Raw genomic sequence first — 16,213 nt, 5'->3', positions numbered from 1 at the left:
TATTTTTAAATCCTTTCTATTATCTTGCAAAGCTTTTTAAAGATTTTATTTATTTATTCATGACAGACACACAGAGAGAGGCAGAGACACAGGCAGAGGGAGAAGCAGGCTCCATGCAGGGAGCCCAACGTGGGACTCGATCCCGGGTCTCCAGGATCACACCCTGGGCTGCAGGTGGCGCTAAACCACTGGGCCACCGAGGCTGCCCCTCAAGTCCAAATTTTAATTGTATTTCTTTACCCTGCAAACTATCAGCTCAGTCAGTAATAAAAACTATTATCATTTTTCTTACTGAAATCCATTCTCATTAACTTTTTATTTCTTCCAAGAAATATCTTTTCCTCTCCGTGGTATAAATTTAGATTCGTTGTCTTTCCTGAAATCTTAAGGTGGCAATCATTTTGATTTGGAACTTGTAAAGATATGGGTTTGAATCTTAACTGTCATTTGCTGATTGTGAAGTGTTTGGAAATTGCACACTCTTAATGTCCTTTAAGGTAGGGGAGAAAATACACATCTAGAAGACTTGCTTTGAAAATTACAAATAACCTAAGTACAAAAGTCTGACAAAGCACAAGTGTCCTGAAAAAAACAAAAACAAAACAATTTACTTTTGTGATATGTCTATTATTGCCCACAAAAATAATCTTCCTTTTGTTTTCTGGAGTGCTATATAGTTATTTGCATTAGGGAGAATTTACGGTATATATAATTTCTTTAATCTTCATTTTCTACTAAAGAGAAACAAGGAATGATTGTTTGGTAATTTACTCCCAGAGAATTTGTCAGATTGCCTGGCAACAAGCTAACTGGAAAATGGGGTTCTTTTCCACATAACAGGGTGCCTGTGCCAAAGTAAAGTTCCCCAAGTTTTCTGAGGTTGACTAGTGGCCATTTCTAGTACTGTGTGCATGTGTGTGTGTTTATTTATTTTTATATATAAAAACGTGTTCTGCTAAAGTCTATAGAAGCAGGTCAGAATCAGAATTATAGGCATGGGCGGCTTTTTAGGATATCTAAATTCAGAAGGAAGAAGACCAATATGTTTTTGAGTAAACAATAATAATCCAAGAACTCAAATAAACTGTATATCATCTTATGCAATATTTATAATTGTAATACTAATATCTGTATGTTACAGAGGAGTTCAACAAAATTATAAGATAAGCTTACTTTATTTCAAATAGTAAGTGTTAGAAACACAAACTCAATTCTGATTTAAATTCATGTCTCTAGAGGTATTCTAGACACACACACCCCCCACATTTTGTAAATCAGGAAGCTGAAGCAAAAAACCTGTGAAATGACTATACAAAAAAAAAAACCTAAAGCTGCAACTCTATTTGAAATTCTAGGATTGTAGAATAATGCCAGCTGAGCTATCAAATTATGATTTTTTTTAAAAAATCATCTAAAATGCATCTTTCAGATGGTGTAAAAATGCACTTCCAATTTATGAAGTGGTCTTAGACATAGAGAAAAACATTGAATTGTCTCAATAATATATTGCTTTAATTCTTCAATATGAAATAACAGAATTTGGAGTGAAATGTTCAGCATTTTCATATGACTCAAATCAAAGGTAGGAGTAATTTGAAGACGGCTTTTCATAGTTTCATTTTTTTCTGTTTATTTTTATTAGTTACAGTATCATACTGGTGTTAATTTTAAAAAGATGATATATAGTAAGTAAGCTTTTTGATAACTATTTTTGGAATATGGCTTTCCTCCCACTTAAGAAGTCTGAGAATATTTGTCTAAGTCAGACATCATTTTGAAAATGAACTAAGAATAGAAAAGTTTCTGAAGAGAATGTATTGGTTAGTTGAGAGCAAGTAGGAAGATGTATTCTGTGCCACATGCAGTTCATTTTGACTCATCTCTGTCACAAGCAAAAAGATTTGTTGAACAGGACAAGGAAAATAGAAAAGAATAAAATCAGTGACACTCAATTCTTGTATTAGGGAATTTGATATTCTGTATACTCAGTGTATAACTCAGTGTTGTCCCAAATTTTGTGATGATGCTTCCAACTACTCTTTTACTTAAGAGTTTTATTGTCCTTGGGCTATTTTTCACTTTTCCAATTTTGTTTAGAAAACTTCTGACTTTACCTATTTCAATCCAAAGCTAGGGAAAACTTGACAGGTTTTGCTGACTTTTACTTTGCATTTGGGGATTTGATTCCACAACAGTCTCAAGCAAAATGCAAGAATTGCAAATCTATCCAAACTGAAACAATAATATAATAGTTTACAAGCACCAAACAACTCTGGGGCAGAAAAATGATGAATTTTGCCCATCCTTGGACAGAACTAAAAACTGACAAGTAAACATGAAAAAAATGAATGCCTCTAGGCTTTTTATGACAACAAGATTTAAAACTATATAATAAGTGGTTATGCAAATAGTTACACTATTGCTCTATAGTGACACACATTTTAGTTATGTCCATAAACGGGGTGTAAGCTTAATTATCCTTTTCTGAATCATTTAACTATAATAAACCTTGGTTCCTAAACCTCTTAGATTAAAATATATTTTCTCAGTGATCCAAAGAATGATATAAAACTATTAATTACTGTTGTTGAGAATTTAGAAATTATGACATAGAATTTTATGTGTTATTGTAGAGGATATAATTAGAGGTTATCAGTTTATCCAGCTATTAGTTGCCAAATTGTATAAACTAAAAAAAATACAACTATGATTAGAATAAATATACATAGTATTACTATATACCTAAAGTAAATGTGAATTATGACTTTCACCTTGAGTTGAGGACATAGTTACAGCATCTCTAACATTTTATTCAAAATAAGGTATAAATGCATGTTTTGGAGAAGAGGAAACAAAGTTTTAAAGTCTCAACGATTCAGTATACACTAGGACAGATTTTTTTTTTTCTTTTTTTTAGATATGGGCTTCAGTAATGACAAAAAGTTGTCTCTTCCTTTTCTATATAATTATATGATACATGAGCTTGGTTTATTTTTAAATAATAGAGTCATAACAAAACCCTGTATGTCTCTTTTAAAGGATAAGCAGTTTAAATACAGCAGAATTATTTTGGGCCCAGGAAGTCCCTCATGGATTGTGAGTATAGAAAGGTCAAGTGTGATACTAAAAATGTAATTATTACTTAGTAAAGAATATTTGTGAATGCTAGAGGGGTTCTACTGAAAATTTTTTCAACCTATTTCCATCAAATGGAAATTGACATATGAGAACCTGAACATCCTGAAGGGATTGGACACTGCAAGTGATTAGCATCAGGACAAATTTTATGTGTCCTTGAAAGCAGTGTTTCTTAAACATTTGTGCCAGCTCACCTAAACTTACTAAGATGTATATTCAGACTTAGTAGATCTGAAATAGGAACTGATAGTCTGCATTTCTAATGAACACCCAGATGATATTGAGGCGGCTGGTCTCTATACAACATTTTGAGTAGCAAGTTTCTGAAGGATTTACCCAGCATAAATTGACTTTAGATTAGCCTCATGTCTAGTTACAGTTGATCTGGAATTCAGAGATTCAGATTATGAAAAAATAACCAAAAGCAGAAAAATGTCTATACCTTATGTATAATAAAATGAAGAAAGTTTTTTTTTTTTTTCCTCAAGAACTCAGGATATACATCTTTCTAATAAAATTTAAGAGATAAATTATCTTATGTTGAAATAATGTAAGATCATTCTTATCTGCTCAAGTCCACTTGTAGAAATTCAACTTCATATCTAAATATATTTATAAAATAATATATTATATCTACATATCTGTACATGTTCTATGCATATTTTATATATAGAGATTGATCTATATATAGAGTAATCTATATATAATCTATATATAATCTATATATATATAAATGACATGTATATAATATATAAATACATCATATAAATGAGAATAAATTTCCCATTTTTTTCATATATTACAAAAGCCAAACGTCTGAACAAGTCCAAGGATAGATAATTAAATTACTTTAGTTTTCCCTTTATTTTGAGAACATTTGAATTTTAGTCGACTGTTTGGACTAAAGGCCTAGTGTAAAGAATTTTGTGCCCATTTCTAGACATAAAAATTATTTATGTTACTGTTCATTGTCCTATACAAGGTATCTAGCTTTTGACAATGTATTATGAGACATACAAAAAAGCAAGAAGAAAAATATGTTTTCAAAGATAAAGCAATCATAAGAATCTTAGATGAGGCTTTTCAAATATTATAATTAATATGTTAAAGGCAACTAATGTATAGGTTGACAACAAGCAAAAATGGATATATCCAGTGTAATATCCACTTACAATTATAATTGCAAAATGTGTAATGAGTGTGCAAGTGGAATACTAGAGGGAAAGAAAGGGTGAAAGGAACAGAAGAAATATCTGAAGTAATAATGACTGATTCTTTTCCAAACTTAATGACAGACATTAAGCCATAAATGCAGAAAGCTCAGGGAACACTGAAAAGGATAAATCATTTAAAAAATCTAAACCTAGGGCAGCCCCGGTGGCACAGCAGTTTAGCGCCACCTGCAGCCCAGGGTGTGATCCTGGAGACCCGGGATCAGTCCCACATCGGGCTCCTTGCATGGAGCCTGCTCCTCCCTCTGCCTGTGTCTCTGCCTCTCTCTCTCTCTCTCTCTCTCACTCTGTGTGTGTTTCTCATGAATAAAAAAAAAAAAAAAAAAAAAAAAAAAACTAAACCTAGGCAGATAATATTCAAACTGAAGTAAATCAAAGACAAAGAGAAATTCTTGAGAAAAGCCAGAGAAGGGAAACAACCACCACCACAAAACTTATTGTAGAAGAAGGTTATGAATTTCATCACACTTGTCAGATCCCATATAATCATGAAGAAAGTAGAAGTGAAATGTATGAAGTGGTGAAGGAAAACTGCAGCATAATCAACAACAACTTTGCATTCTGTATCCAACATAATTGTCTTTCAAAAGTAAAGGAGAAATAAAGACTGTCAGAAAAACAAAAATTGAAGGAATTTGCTGAATATATATCTACCTTGGAAGAAATGTTCACCCTTCAGAGGGAAGAACAATGATGAAGTCAAAACTCAGAAATACAGAAAAAAGAGTGTTTAAAATGGAATAAATAAAGATAAAGGCAAATATTTTATTTCTCTTATTTTGAATTGACCTAACAGATAAATGTTTGTCTAAAATAATATTAGTAATAATATATTGGAAGACAGATGATGAATAAGTGAAATGAATGACAATATTGTAAAGACAGAGGGAGGATAAGGTACTGTTACTACCCATGATATAATGGTGTTATTTGAAATAATGTTATTTGGAAGTGGATTTATAGGGCAGCCCAGGTGGCTAGTGGTTAAGCGCCTGACTTTGGCCCAGGGTGTGATCCTGGAGACCCGGCATCAAGTTCCACGTCGGGCTCCCTGCATGGAGCCTGCTTCTCCCTCTGCCTGTGTCTCTGCCTCTCATTCTCTCTCTCTCTCTCTCTCTCTCTCTCTCTCTCTCTCTCTCTCTCTCCCTCCCTGTCTTTCTCTCATGAATAAATAAATGAAATGTTTAAAAAAAAAGTGGACTTAGATTAGCGTGTAAATGTATATTGCAAACTTGAGGGCAATCACTAAGAAATGTTTAAACATAACCATAATTAATATGCTAAGGTATCAGAGAAAATAGAGTCTTAGAAATCTTAAAAAAAAATTGATCAGTTAAAACTTATCTAGTTTTACCTTATCTAGGTAGAAAAAGAGTGAAAGACAAGAAAGTAACAAAGAACACATGGAGGAAGCTGAAAACAGTTACAAACAGAGTTATATATTAATCTAACTATATCAATAATAACTTTAATATAAATATTCTAAATATAGCAATTAAATGACAGATTATCAGAATGGATTTTTAAAGGAATGAAATAACTAGAAAAGTAATTGGAATATAATAATTCAAAAAAGGTGAAAGAGTGAGGAGGAGGATAGATGAAGAAGGAGAAGGAGGAGGAGAAAGAGAAAGGAAGAGAAGGAGGAGAGGGAGGAAAGAGGAGAGGGGATTGAGGAAGAGGGAGGAGGAGGAGGGAAGGAGGGAGAGAAGAAATGAAGGGAGAAAGAAAGAAAGAGGCAAGGAAGGATGGAAGAGAGAGGATAAAAAGCTGACAAGTGAAATGAAGATACATATTTGTATTTATAAGTAATTTTGAAAAAAAAATTCCTTTTCCCTCTTTTACTCTGTGATTGCACCATGTGTAAAAGGTGTAATTTAAATTATATTTTTATCATCTAATTAAATCAAATTTGTCAACCATGTAGTCTTTTGGGAGCAGTAATTAATTCATTTAATGAGCATGCTTCTAAGATTTTATACACCTTCATATATTTATTAATAGCAGTTCAAATAAAATAAACCTTATAGTTACCTAAAAAAATCTGAATGACTTTGGCCTGATATCAATTAGTATATTAGTTTATGTTAATTTCTAATTTAAAAGTGGAAAATGACATAATTTATATTAAAGTATTCTTAATTGAAGAACTAAACCGTAATCATCATTCCCTTCCAAAATTGATTACAATTAATTGGGAAATTTTGTTACATCTATTTTTATGTGATATTTACAAATCAATAGGCATCTCCAAGAGATCACCATCCCTAATGAAACCAAAAGTTGGTCGTCAGCATCCTGAGTACAGCGTACTCTGAAGAGTAATGAAACAAGACATACCTTAGTAATTATAGCAAACCTCAGTGAATTTTGGTATTGTGTTTTTATGTTGTGAAACATATAACTGGATTTGGGTTTTTTTTTTTTCTGCCTCATTATGTACAGATTTGAAGTTATAGGTATAAGCAAAATTAGATAAATGATAGATTAGAGAAGGAGAAAGAGAAGTAGGTCTGTAGGTAGATAAATAGATAGATGATAGGTAGAAGATAGATGATAGATGATGATGATAGATAGATAGATAGATAGATGATAGATAGATAGATAGATAGATAGATAGATAGATAGATAGATAGATGATAGATAGATAGACTTGTTCTAAGAAGGATAACTGGGTGAAGAAAACCAAGACCAATAAAAGTAATAAAAATATTCAATTAAGGGCATTATAGTAGCATTTTTTAAAGTTTTAGTTTCAGTTCTGAACTTCCAGATTAGTTGTTATCCAAGTATATACATGCTATGTGAACTTTTGCCTCTTTCCTTTGGAAACCTCTGTATAACATGCCTTTTTCAAAGGCACGGGCAATTTAAAAGAAGAAAACAGATTTTAGCAAGTTAGTCTTTGAAAATTATTATAGAATTTCCTTTGATCACACAAAATGTAGCTTTCTTTGATATATTAAAAGAAGGTTTTAATTAGCTATTTGTACGGTTTATTTGGTTTTATTTTGTGTCTCAGGAAAAAAGCAATCAAATGCTGAAATTTAAATATTTATATAAAATTTATTAATGCCTCTGTTGCTCTGTAAGGATTGCTTCAAGGGAAATGCTGAGCTCAGTTAATAAGCCAGTACTACTTGTGAAAATGCGAGAAAGGGACTTTTCTTAAACTGCAGTATGTCAAAAAGCTCTGATTGTTAGATCCCAAAGTAGTAAAAACCTCTTTTGAATTATCCAAAAAAAGTAGTTTTGAAAGCAAATGGCCCCTAATTCTCAGTCACCATGATTTATTGTCATATCCTTAACCCTGTATAGTTCTTAAATCAGAGAATTAGTTTAAGGTCATAAACACTTTTTTAAAATTTTTAAAATAAATAATTTTATTTATTCTGGAAATAAAAATGATAAAATGAATATGGACAATATTTCATTTTGATGATAATTGTGGGCAATTTTCCAGGGAAACTATTTTGATAAGGAATCTATAAAATAAAAATCTCCACACCACAGATGCATAAAACACCAGTGTGGCTATTTGCCCTTACATAACAAACTTGTATGAATTGAAAAAATGCTCTCCATAACTGCAGCTCCTTTGGGAAACTTTAAGGTAATGATAATTAGATAACTGATACTTTAGATATGAATGAAAATTTTATTAGGAGTTATGATATTTATTTTCATAATTTTGCCATTCATTTGAGGATACTATTTCTCTCCCATGTGATTCTCTGCAAATTTCTGTAGCATGATTTAAGCAATTAATTGTGCTTCATTCACTATTTTCCTATAGTGGATCATTACAAAAGTAATCAATTAGACTTAAAAAACCCATACTTCTAAAGCTTTAACATGACTACCTTTCAATAATAAGACAATGATTTAAAAAGTAAAAATGAAATTACAGTACAATATGGTATTAATACTTAATGTAGTCTTCTAATCTTTAATTTTAAAAGTGATCTTAGTTAAATGTTGATCCTTAAAGAAGGTCTGATTGCTATTTTCCTGTTAATATCAGTAAAACAGTCAAGTGAAAGAATTATTTTCAGACCTTTGAATTCTGTCTGGCTACCATCAATACTTACAGGGTCAGGGCTAATTACTCTTCACCAAGTCATAGAAACAGCACATAACATGCATAGCAACTAAGTAGATATATGGGTAGATGCTTAAAATATAACACTAATTGTGATATAAATAATGATGCCTACAGTATAATTAAAATAATATGTATGAATAGAATAATAGTGATGAAATAAACAAAAAGGTTAACATTAGTGGAATAGTAGAAATTGAAAAGGTAAAAACTAGTCCTTATGCATTTTTTTGTATCAAGTATAATAATGTAATTCAAGAGTTCTTCATTTTTTTGAAAGATGAAATGCCTGAACAAAATGTGTTAAAATATCAATATACATGTGTCATATTTTCCTCAAATGACAAAAATGTAGCATAACCAAAAATGAATGGGTTACAGCATTAGATCTTATACTTCCTTCATCCTTACAGTAGTGGAAGTTACATGTAGTCAAAAACTTTAATAAACAATTGTAGTTGTTAATCCAGATTCTGAGAAGAGTTCAAGCTTGTACATGAGACTCAAATTTTGCCTTTCTCTGTCAAAGTAGAAATACATATTGGTAGAGAACTTATTATGACATCCAGGACAGAACTTGTTTCTCTAACAAGAGACTGATTTCATTCCAAATAATGAATAAAGAACCTGGAGTTGAATTGAAATTTCACTTGTGTAGTTGGTATAATTAACCCATGTGTGTTCATATTTCAAGAAAGGAATGTAGCTTAAAGATTCCCCTAACCCAGAGGTAATCATGGAAATAAATATTGGGAATGTCCAGGACTCTCCAAATCTTGCAACTCTGGAAAATCAGGTCGCCAGTTGTTTCATCATCACCTCAAAGTATTAGGTATATCGATATAGTTATCATTATTGAATTACCAATTTTTCTGGTAGGATAAAAGGAGGGATGATTTTAATATGAGCATATGAGTAGTCAATAGGTTTATAATACTATATAATTTTATGACAATAAATTATTCCTCTTATCACTTTGATTTACAGCCTCATGACTAGCTATTATAGACAGTTTATTTTTGCTAGCAATTCTTGCCTAAATCATAAGCAGAATGTACAAGTTAGTGTTTCAATTAGACTGAGACCACTTTCGTATTGATTGAGGTGTTTAGAAAATAAGGAAATTTTGGTGCAACTGAAATATTAATAGGTGGTTGTTTTACAGCCAAGTCAAAGCAAAACAAAATATGCCTTTAAAACACTGTGACTGGGGATCCCTGGGTGGCGCAGTGGTTTGGCACCTGCCTTTGGCCCAGGGCGCGATCCTGGAGACCCGGGATCGAATCCCACAATAGGCTTCCAGTGCATGGAGCCTGCTTCTCCCTCTGCCTATGTCTCTGCCTCTCTCCCTCTCTCTGTGACTATCATAAATAAATAAAAAATAAAATAAAATAAAAAAGGTAAATTTAAAAAAAATAAAAAATAAAAAAAAATAAAACACTGTGACTCACTTAGTCAACTTATAATATGGGTCTAGCATATACCTAAAAAAGTGTCAGATTTGAGAGATTAGAAATAATCCAGTGGCAGAGCATGCTAATCCCTCTCTACGGAGGCATACAATAGATCTCCATACAAAGCTTATCCAGGAAAACTGTTTAAATCCATCAATACATAAGGCTACTAATAGAAAAATTACACTGAGTGAAATGAATTGCTAATTGTTTTGATTGTCTCAATATACAAGTGACAAATACTTCAGAATAAATAGATGGATTTAGGTTTATAAAGTTCAATAGTTATCCAATGAATTGAAAAAAATTACTGATTTTTGTTTAAAAAAAGTCAAATTTGGATTGGATAAAATGCAAATAAAAACTAATAAAGTATTTGCAACATGAACCAACATGTGGCTAATTTTATGCAATGGTTCCTGTGCACTTGAATAAAGATATACATTCTGCACTTACTGAGGGCAAATCTCTGCCTAAGTCAGTTTGATTAAAGTGGTTAATCACATCCTTTCTGTTTGTTGCTATAATTTTTCTATCAGCTACTGAGAGAAGATGTCAAATATAATCCCACTATTATTATATTCCTGTATTATTTTTTTAATTTTGTGGCATAATAGAATATTACTTGGAGAATTCAATTCATTTATCTTTAATGGGATTTATATTTAGATTTGAATCTACCATTTTAACATTTATTTCTATTTTTCCCAATTACTTATTTTATCATTTCTTCTTTTAGATGGATCATGTATTTCTAGCCTTTTTTTTCTATATTGGCTTATTAATTATACATCATTTTATTATCCTTTTATAAATTATCCTAGTAATTATAGCATATATCTCTGACAGAGTAGATCCTAATTTAAAGAATTCCTTTTACCACTTCTCTAACAATGCTAGGATCTTACAAACTTGAGCTACATTTATGCTCTGACTTTTTTTTATCTTTGTTACCAGATATATTAATCCTAAATTTTTAATCCACAAATGATATTTTTATTTCATAAAATAAGTATAAATGGAATTGATTTCTCCAGATATGTATCTTCCTAATACTGGATATTCATTTTGTATTGCATCAAAAAAGATTTTCTTCTATCTGGTCACATACATTTACTATTTCTTTCAGTATAGTTCCTTTGTGAATGTATGAATACATAATTGACCCTTAAATAACATGGATGTGAACTACATCAGTCCACTTAAATGTGGATTTAAAAGAAAAAAAAAGCAGTCTAGTACAATAAATGTATTTTCTTTTTTTAATGATTTTCTTCAAAATGTTTTCATTTCTCTAGATCATTTTATTGTATGAATACTTATACAAAATATGTATTAATCAACGTTTTTTGTTATTAGTTTCTGCTAACAGTAGGCTAATATTAGTGAAGTTCTTAGGGAGTTAAAAGTTGTTCATGGACTTTTTTACTGTGCAGGGTGTTGGTGCCCCTAGCCTCTGCATTGTTCAAGGGTCAAGATTTTTCCTTTGTTTCTTATCCTTGAAACATTTTAATTTCACTTTTAAGAAAATTTAAGATATATATTGACTGCCTTTTCCTTCCCAGTAGTTTAAACATAAATTTCACCATCTATAGGCTTCCATTTTTTTTTTTTTTGAAAAGTCACATCTTACAATCATTGTCTCTCTTTTTATGTATTGGAAGATGTAGCGTTATTTCTCCTTTATTTTTTTATTTTTCTGGTGACTATAGCAGTTTACTTTTTACATGAAATGTTAAGGATATTCACTATACAGCAGATATTCACTATACAGCCTAATATGCATTTTCTGTGTATTTGACATATTTTTTCTTGTCTATCCTCTTCAATTTGTATGTTTCTACTGATTATTATTGTTATTATTACTTTATACTTTTAGCTCTTATATTTTTCAAGTTTAGATATTCTTATTGGACTTTTATATATTTATTTTATCCAAAAAATTCTTTCATTTATCTTATTGAACATTAAAACCACAGTTATTTTAAAGTCTGTAGGTTGAATATAAAACCATATATATATACCAAGTCTTCTTTATTCACTCATCAGTAGATGGATACTTGAGCTATTCCCATTATTTGGCTCTTACAGAAAATGCTGTTGTAAACATTGGGGTGCATGTATCCCTTTGAACTAGTATTTTTGTATTCTTTGGGTAAATATCTAGCAGTGCAGTGCTTGTTCATGGGATAGTTTTATCTTTAACTTTTTGAGGAAGCTCCATACTGTTTTCCGGAGTGGCTGTACCACCTTGCATTCCTACCAATGGTGTAAGATGGTTCCCTTTCTCCACATCCTTGTCAACACCTGTTGTTTCTTGTGTTGTAGATTTTAGCCATTTTGACAGGTGTGATTTATAGTTTTGATTTGTATTTCTCTGATGATAAGTAAGTGGCATTGAGCATAATTTCATGTGTCTATTAGCCATCTGTATATCTTTGGAAAAATGTCTATTCATGTTTTCTTCCCATTTTTCAATGGATTATTCATTTTTTGGGTGCTGAATTTTGTAAGTGCTGAGTTTTAGAAGTTCTTTTCTTAATAAGTCCTTTGTATATTTTGGTTACCAACCCCTTATCAGATATGTCATTTATAAATTGCCTTTAGGTTTTATTGATGGTTTCCTTCGCTATGCAGAAGCTTTTTATTTTAATGAAATCCCATTTCTTTTTGCTTTTGTTTCCCCTGTCTCAGGAGACATATCTAGAAGGAAATTGCTACAGACGATGTCAAAGAGGTTACTGATAGTGTCCTCCTCTAGGATTTTTATGGTTTCATGTCCTACATTTAGGCCTTTAGTTTATTTTTAATTTTGTGTGTGTGTGTGTGTTTGGTGTTAAAGTGTTCCAGTTTCATTCTTCTGCATGTTGCTGTCCTTTTTTCCCATCACCAGTTGTTAAAGAGACTTTTCCCACTGTATATTCTTTTCTACTTTGTCGAAGATTAATTGGCCATATAGTTGTGTGTTCATTTCTGGGTTTTATATTTTTTCCATTGATTTACATGTTATATGTTTATTTTTGTGCCAGTACCATACTGCTTTGATCATTACAGCTTTGTAATATAACTTCAAGTCCAGAATTGTGATGCCTCCAGCTTTGATTTTCTTTTTCAAGGTCGCTTTGGTTATTCTGGGTCTTTTGTGGTTCCATACCAATTTTAGGATGCTCTACCTCTGTGAAAAATGCTAGTAGTATTTTGATAGTGATTGCATTAAATGTGTAGATTGCTTTGGGTAGTATAGACATTTCAGTGGTATTTGTACTTTCTATTCAAGAGATGCAGAAAAAGCATTTGACGAAGTAAACATCCATTCATGATAAGAAAAAAACCCTCAACAAAGTTGGTTTATAGGGAACACACTTCAACATAATAGTTTCTCCCTTTGACCATATTCCAAACACGCAGAAACCTATTTCCATAAACAATCTTCTTTTCTTTTTTTTCCTCTCCATGGTCTCATTCAGTACTGTTATCACATATCCAAGCCTGTAATATCCTAAAAATAAAATAGCTCTCCTTTGACACCTATTCTTATCTAACAATTGCATAATATGTATAATCTCCTTCAAGTCTGAAAGTTTCAAGAGTAGATGTATTCATTTTCATCACTCATCACATCACACTCATTGATCAGTCCTATGTAATCTGGCTTTTATCACAAGATGTCCTTTGAGTTTCCTAATTATGGCCATCTATGACATGTTAGTTTCCATGTAAAAAGGATATTTTAAAAATCTAGTTTACTTGGCTATGTCCAAATATTTAACATCTCTGACACAACTGCCTATTCTTTCTTTGATTCTGTCTTGATCTGATGACACACTAATGTATCTACCCCTGCCAAACTAATTTACCTTAGTTTATGACTAAGATATGACTTTAGGACTAAAATTAAGCTTTAATTAAGAACTTGATTTTGCAAGGTAGTAGAAACAATGTTGAAGACATGGCATCTAATCATGTTTAAAATATTATAGCTATCCCTTAAAGAACTTATTATCAATCCAGCATATATGAGACCAAGAGAGTTCTGAAAACAGTCAACCTCGGTAGTAAGAATGAGAGATACTGACTGTCCCATTTTCTTTTAAGAGTATGTTAGATGAGAAATCTGATTAGTTCCTGCTTTCAGGCCAAGTCACTCAAAGTTCCCCCATTCAAAGTTGACCGTTGGATCATGCCCTTGGCTTCTAAACCTCAACAGGAAATTAGATTCTCTGCTCTGTCAAGGAACTTAGTTTCTAAGAAGGACTGCTAGTGTGTTCATTCTTTGTGGTTCAGATAAAGGCTCAAGTTGAGAAAGAAAGAAGGAAATGTCAAACGTCGAGTGGAAGCCACGGGCACAAACATAGTAAATTAAATTCAAAAAGAAGTAATCTCAGATTTTTAAATATGAATATGGCTTTAAATCTTTTTGACTATGACAATTCTTAAGATATGCTGTGTGTTATTGGCAATATTTTCAAATGTTTATGTTGCTTCCTCAAGAGTGCTATGTAGTCTTATATCTCATATCTCATATCTCCTGTATATGTTAGTTTTCCAGCAGTATTGTATGGCTCTGATAATGCAAACCACTGTCATTATTCATTAATTCATTCATTCACTCACTCACTCATTCATCTAGTTTTCTTTTTTACTGTCATAGTTCTTTTTACCACTTAACCTGTGTTTGACATAAAATAGATTCTTAAGGAATTCATTTGTACTGACTTGATTAATGCATATGATACTGAAAGATACACTACTGAATCCTTAAATTTAGAGTACTGTAATACTCTAAGGTAAGGTTTGCAAATAGAATTTCAAAAGTTATGTTTATTTAATTGCTATATATGTGCACAGGTATATATATTTTAAATTTATTATGTTGTTCTTGGGAGCTCTCAGGTATATTCTGAGGTATATATATATATATTTTATTTTATTTTTTGTTAAATTAAATTAAATTTAGTTTAATTTTACTTAATTTTTTTTATTTTTATATTTTAATTCCAGCTAGTTAGTATACAGTGCTATATTTGTTTCAGGTGTACAATACAGTGATCCAACAATTCCATACATCATGACAAGTGCACTCCTTAATTCCTATCCCATTAAATTCATTGTGTTATGCTTGGGAACATTAGCTACCAAAGAACTGTTGATATTTACTTTTACTATAGTCTATTTAAAATCCCTTATCTGCACTTAAAAATTTTAATCTCCTCTGTCACTATTGTTCTCTTATTTTTATTTATTTATTCTGATATGAAAGATATGAAATTTTATGCTACTCACTACAAAGAAGCACTGCAAAACATTTCGTATTTTGAAATATGAATTTGTTTGAAATAATTGAATTTGTTTTTGTACACTAATTATGGTTTATTGAAACATTTTATCAAGTTACCAAGAAGCACACTATTATAAAAACCTGAAGAAAGCTAAACATGATGGAATATAAAATTTCTCTATATCACAAGTTTAAGTTGTAAAACATTCATAAAAACAATTAAAAACATAGAAATTAGTATCAGACTTAATTTCAATTCATTATTTTAAAGTTATTTTGCATATAAGTGTCTTCTAATTTGATTTTGGAGAGTCAGTTGGTTAAAAATACAGTTCAGGGAGCTAAGCTATCTTTAGTTTCATGTAGCACATACTTTTCTTGCAGCTCATAATTAAGAAACTATTTCAGCTATGTTATTTTATTTGGAAACTACCATCATCACAATTTATAAGTGTTAAATTAATAAGAGATATATATAACCTACTCTTTAAGCTTCTTTATATCTTTGATATTTTGACATAGTTTCCAAACACTGTACAATACAGTACCCAGTAGTAAAGTTCTGCCCAACAGCTTCCATTAATCTTTGAAAGACCTGGGATGTTTAAACAGGTATCACAAAAATAAAAATAAATAAATAAATAAATAAATAAATAAATAAATAAATAAATAAATAAACAGGTATCACACTAGCACTGTAGGTTTTAGAATTTGGGTATTAATAGAATCCCGTTTTGTGTTTTTTTCTCAATAACTAAGAGAAACAAAACATGCTGAAGAAGAGCCATTTTTTTCTAGGTCAGAGTCCTGGGACTTCTCATAGTGTCAGGAATCCTTCATTTTAGTAATGCAATGTCAGCATAATGCTGGTGTTCAAAAAGGAACTGTCACAGATGGTACGCTTTAAAATAGAACCTGTGTTGAATATCAATCAGGTTTTATCTTATTGTGGGAAAAATATATAAGAGTAGATCTACTTGAGGCCAAGATTTGAATTCCCAGTAATAAA

At 31.1% G+C, this 16,213-nt stretch overlaps 1 long non-coding RNA gene across 3 annotated transcripts in view; it reads left to right on the top strand.

Moving 5' to 3' along the window:
* Nucleotides 1-16,213, top strand: part of LOC111098526 — a 111,104-nt gene that overhangs the window by 78,885 nt on the left and 16,006 nt on the right. Inside the window, exon 5 of one of the 3 annotated variants that reach the window (XR_005368550.1) lies at nt 67-109. The exons of the other annotated variants lie outside the window; for them this stretch is intronic. This is a non-coding gene — a long non-coding RNA (uncharacterized LOC111098526). Of the gene's footprint in view, nt 1-66; nt 110-16,213 lie in introns of those variants that run through there. 3 annotated transcript variants of the gene reach the window in all.

The sequence above is a fragment of the Canis lupus genome, chromosome 13, assembly GCF_011100685.1.
Source record: "Canis lupus familiaris isolate Mischka breed German Shepherd chromosome 13, alternate assembly UU_Cfam_GSD_1.0, whole genome shotgun sequence".
NCBI classification, from domain to species: Eukaryota; Metazoa; Chordata; class Mammalia; order Carnivora; family Canidae; genus Canis; species Canis lupus.
Note: the sequence above shows the minus strand (reverse complement) of the source record. Positions and strands in the feature narration are given on the sequence as shown.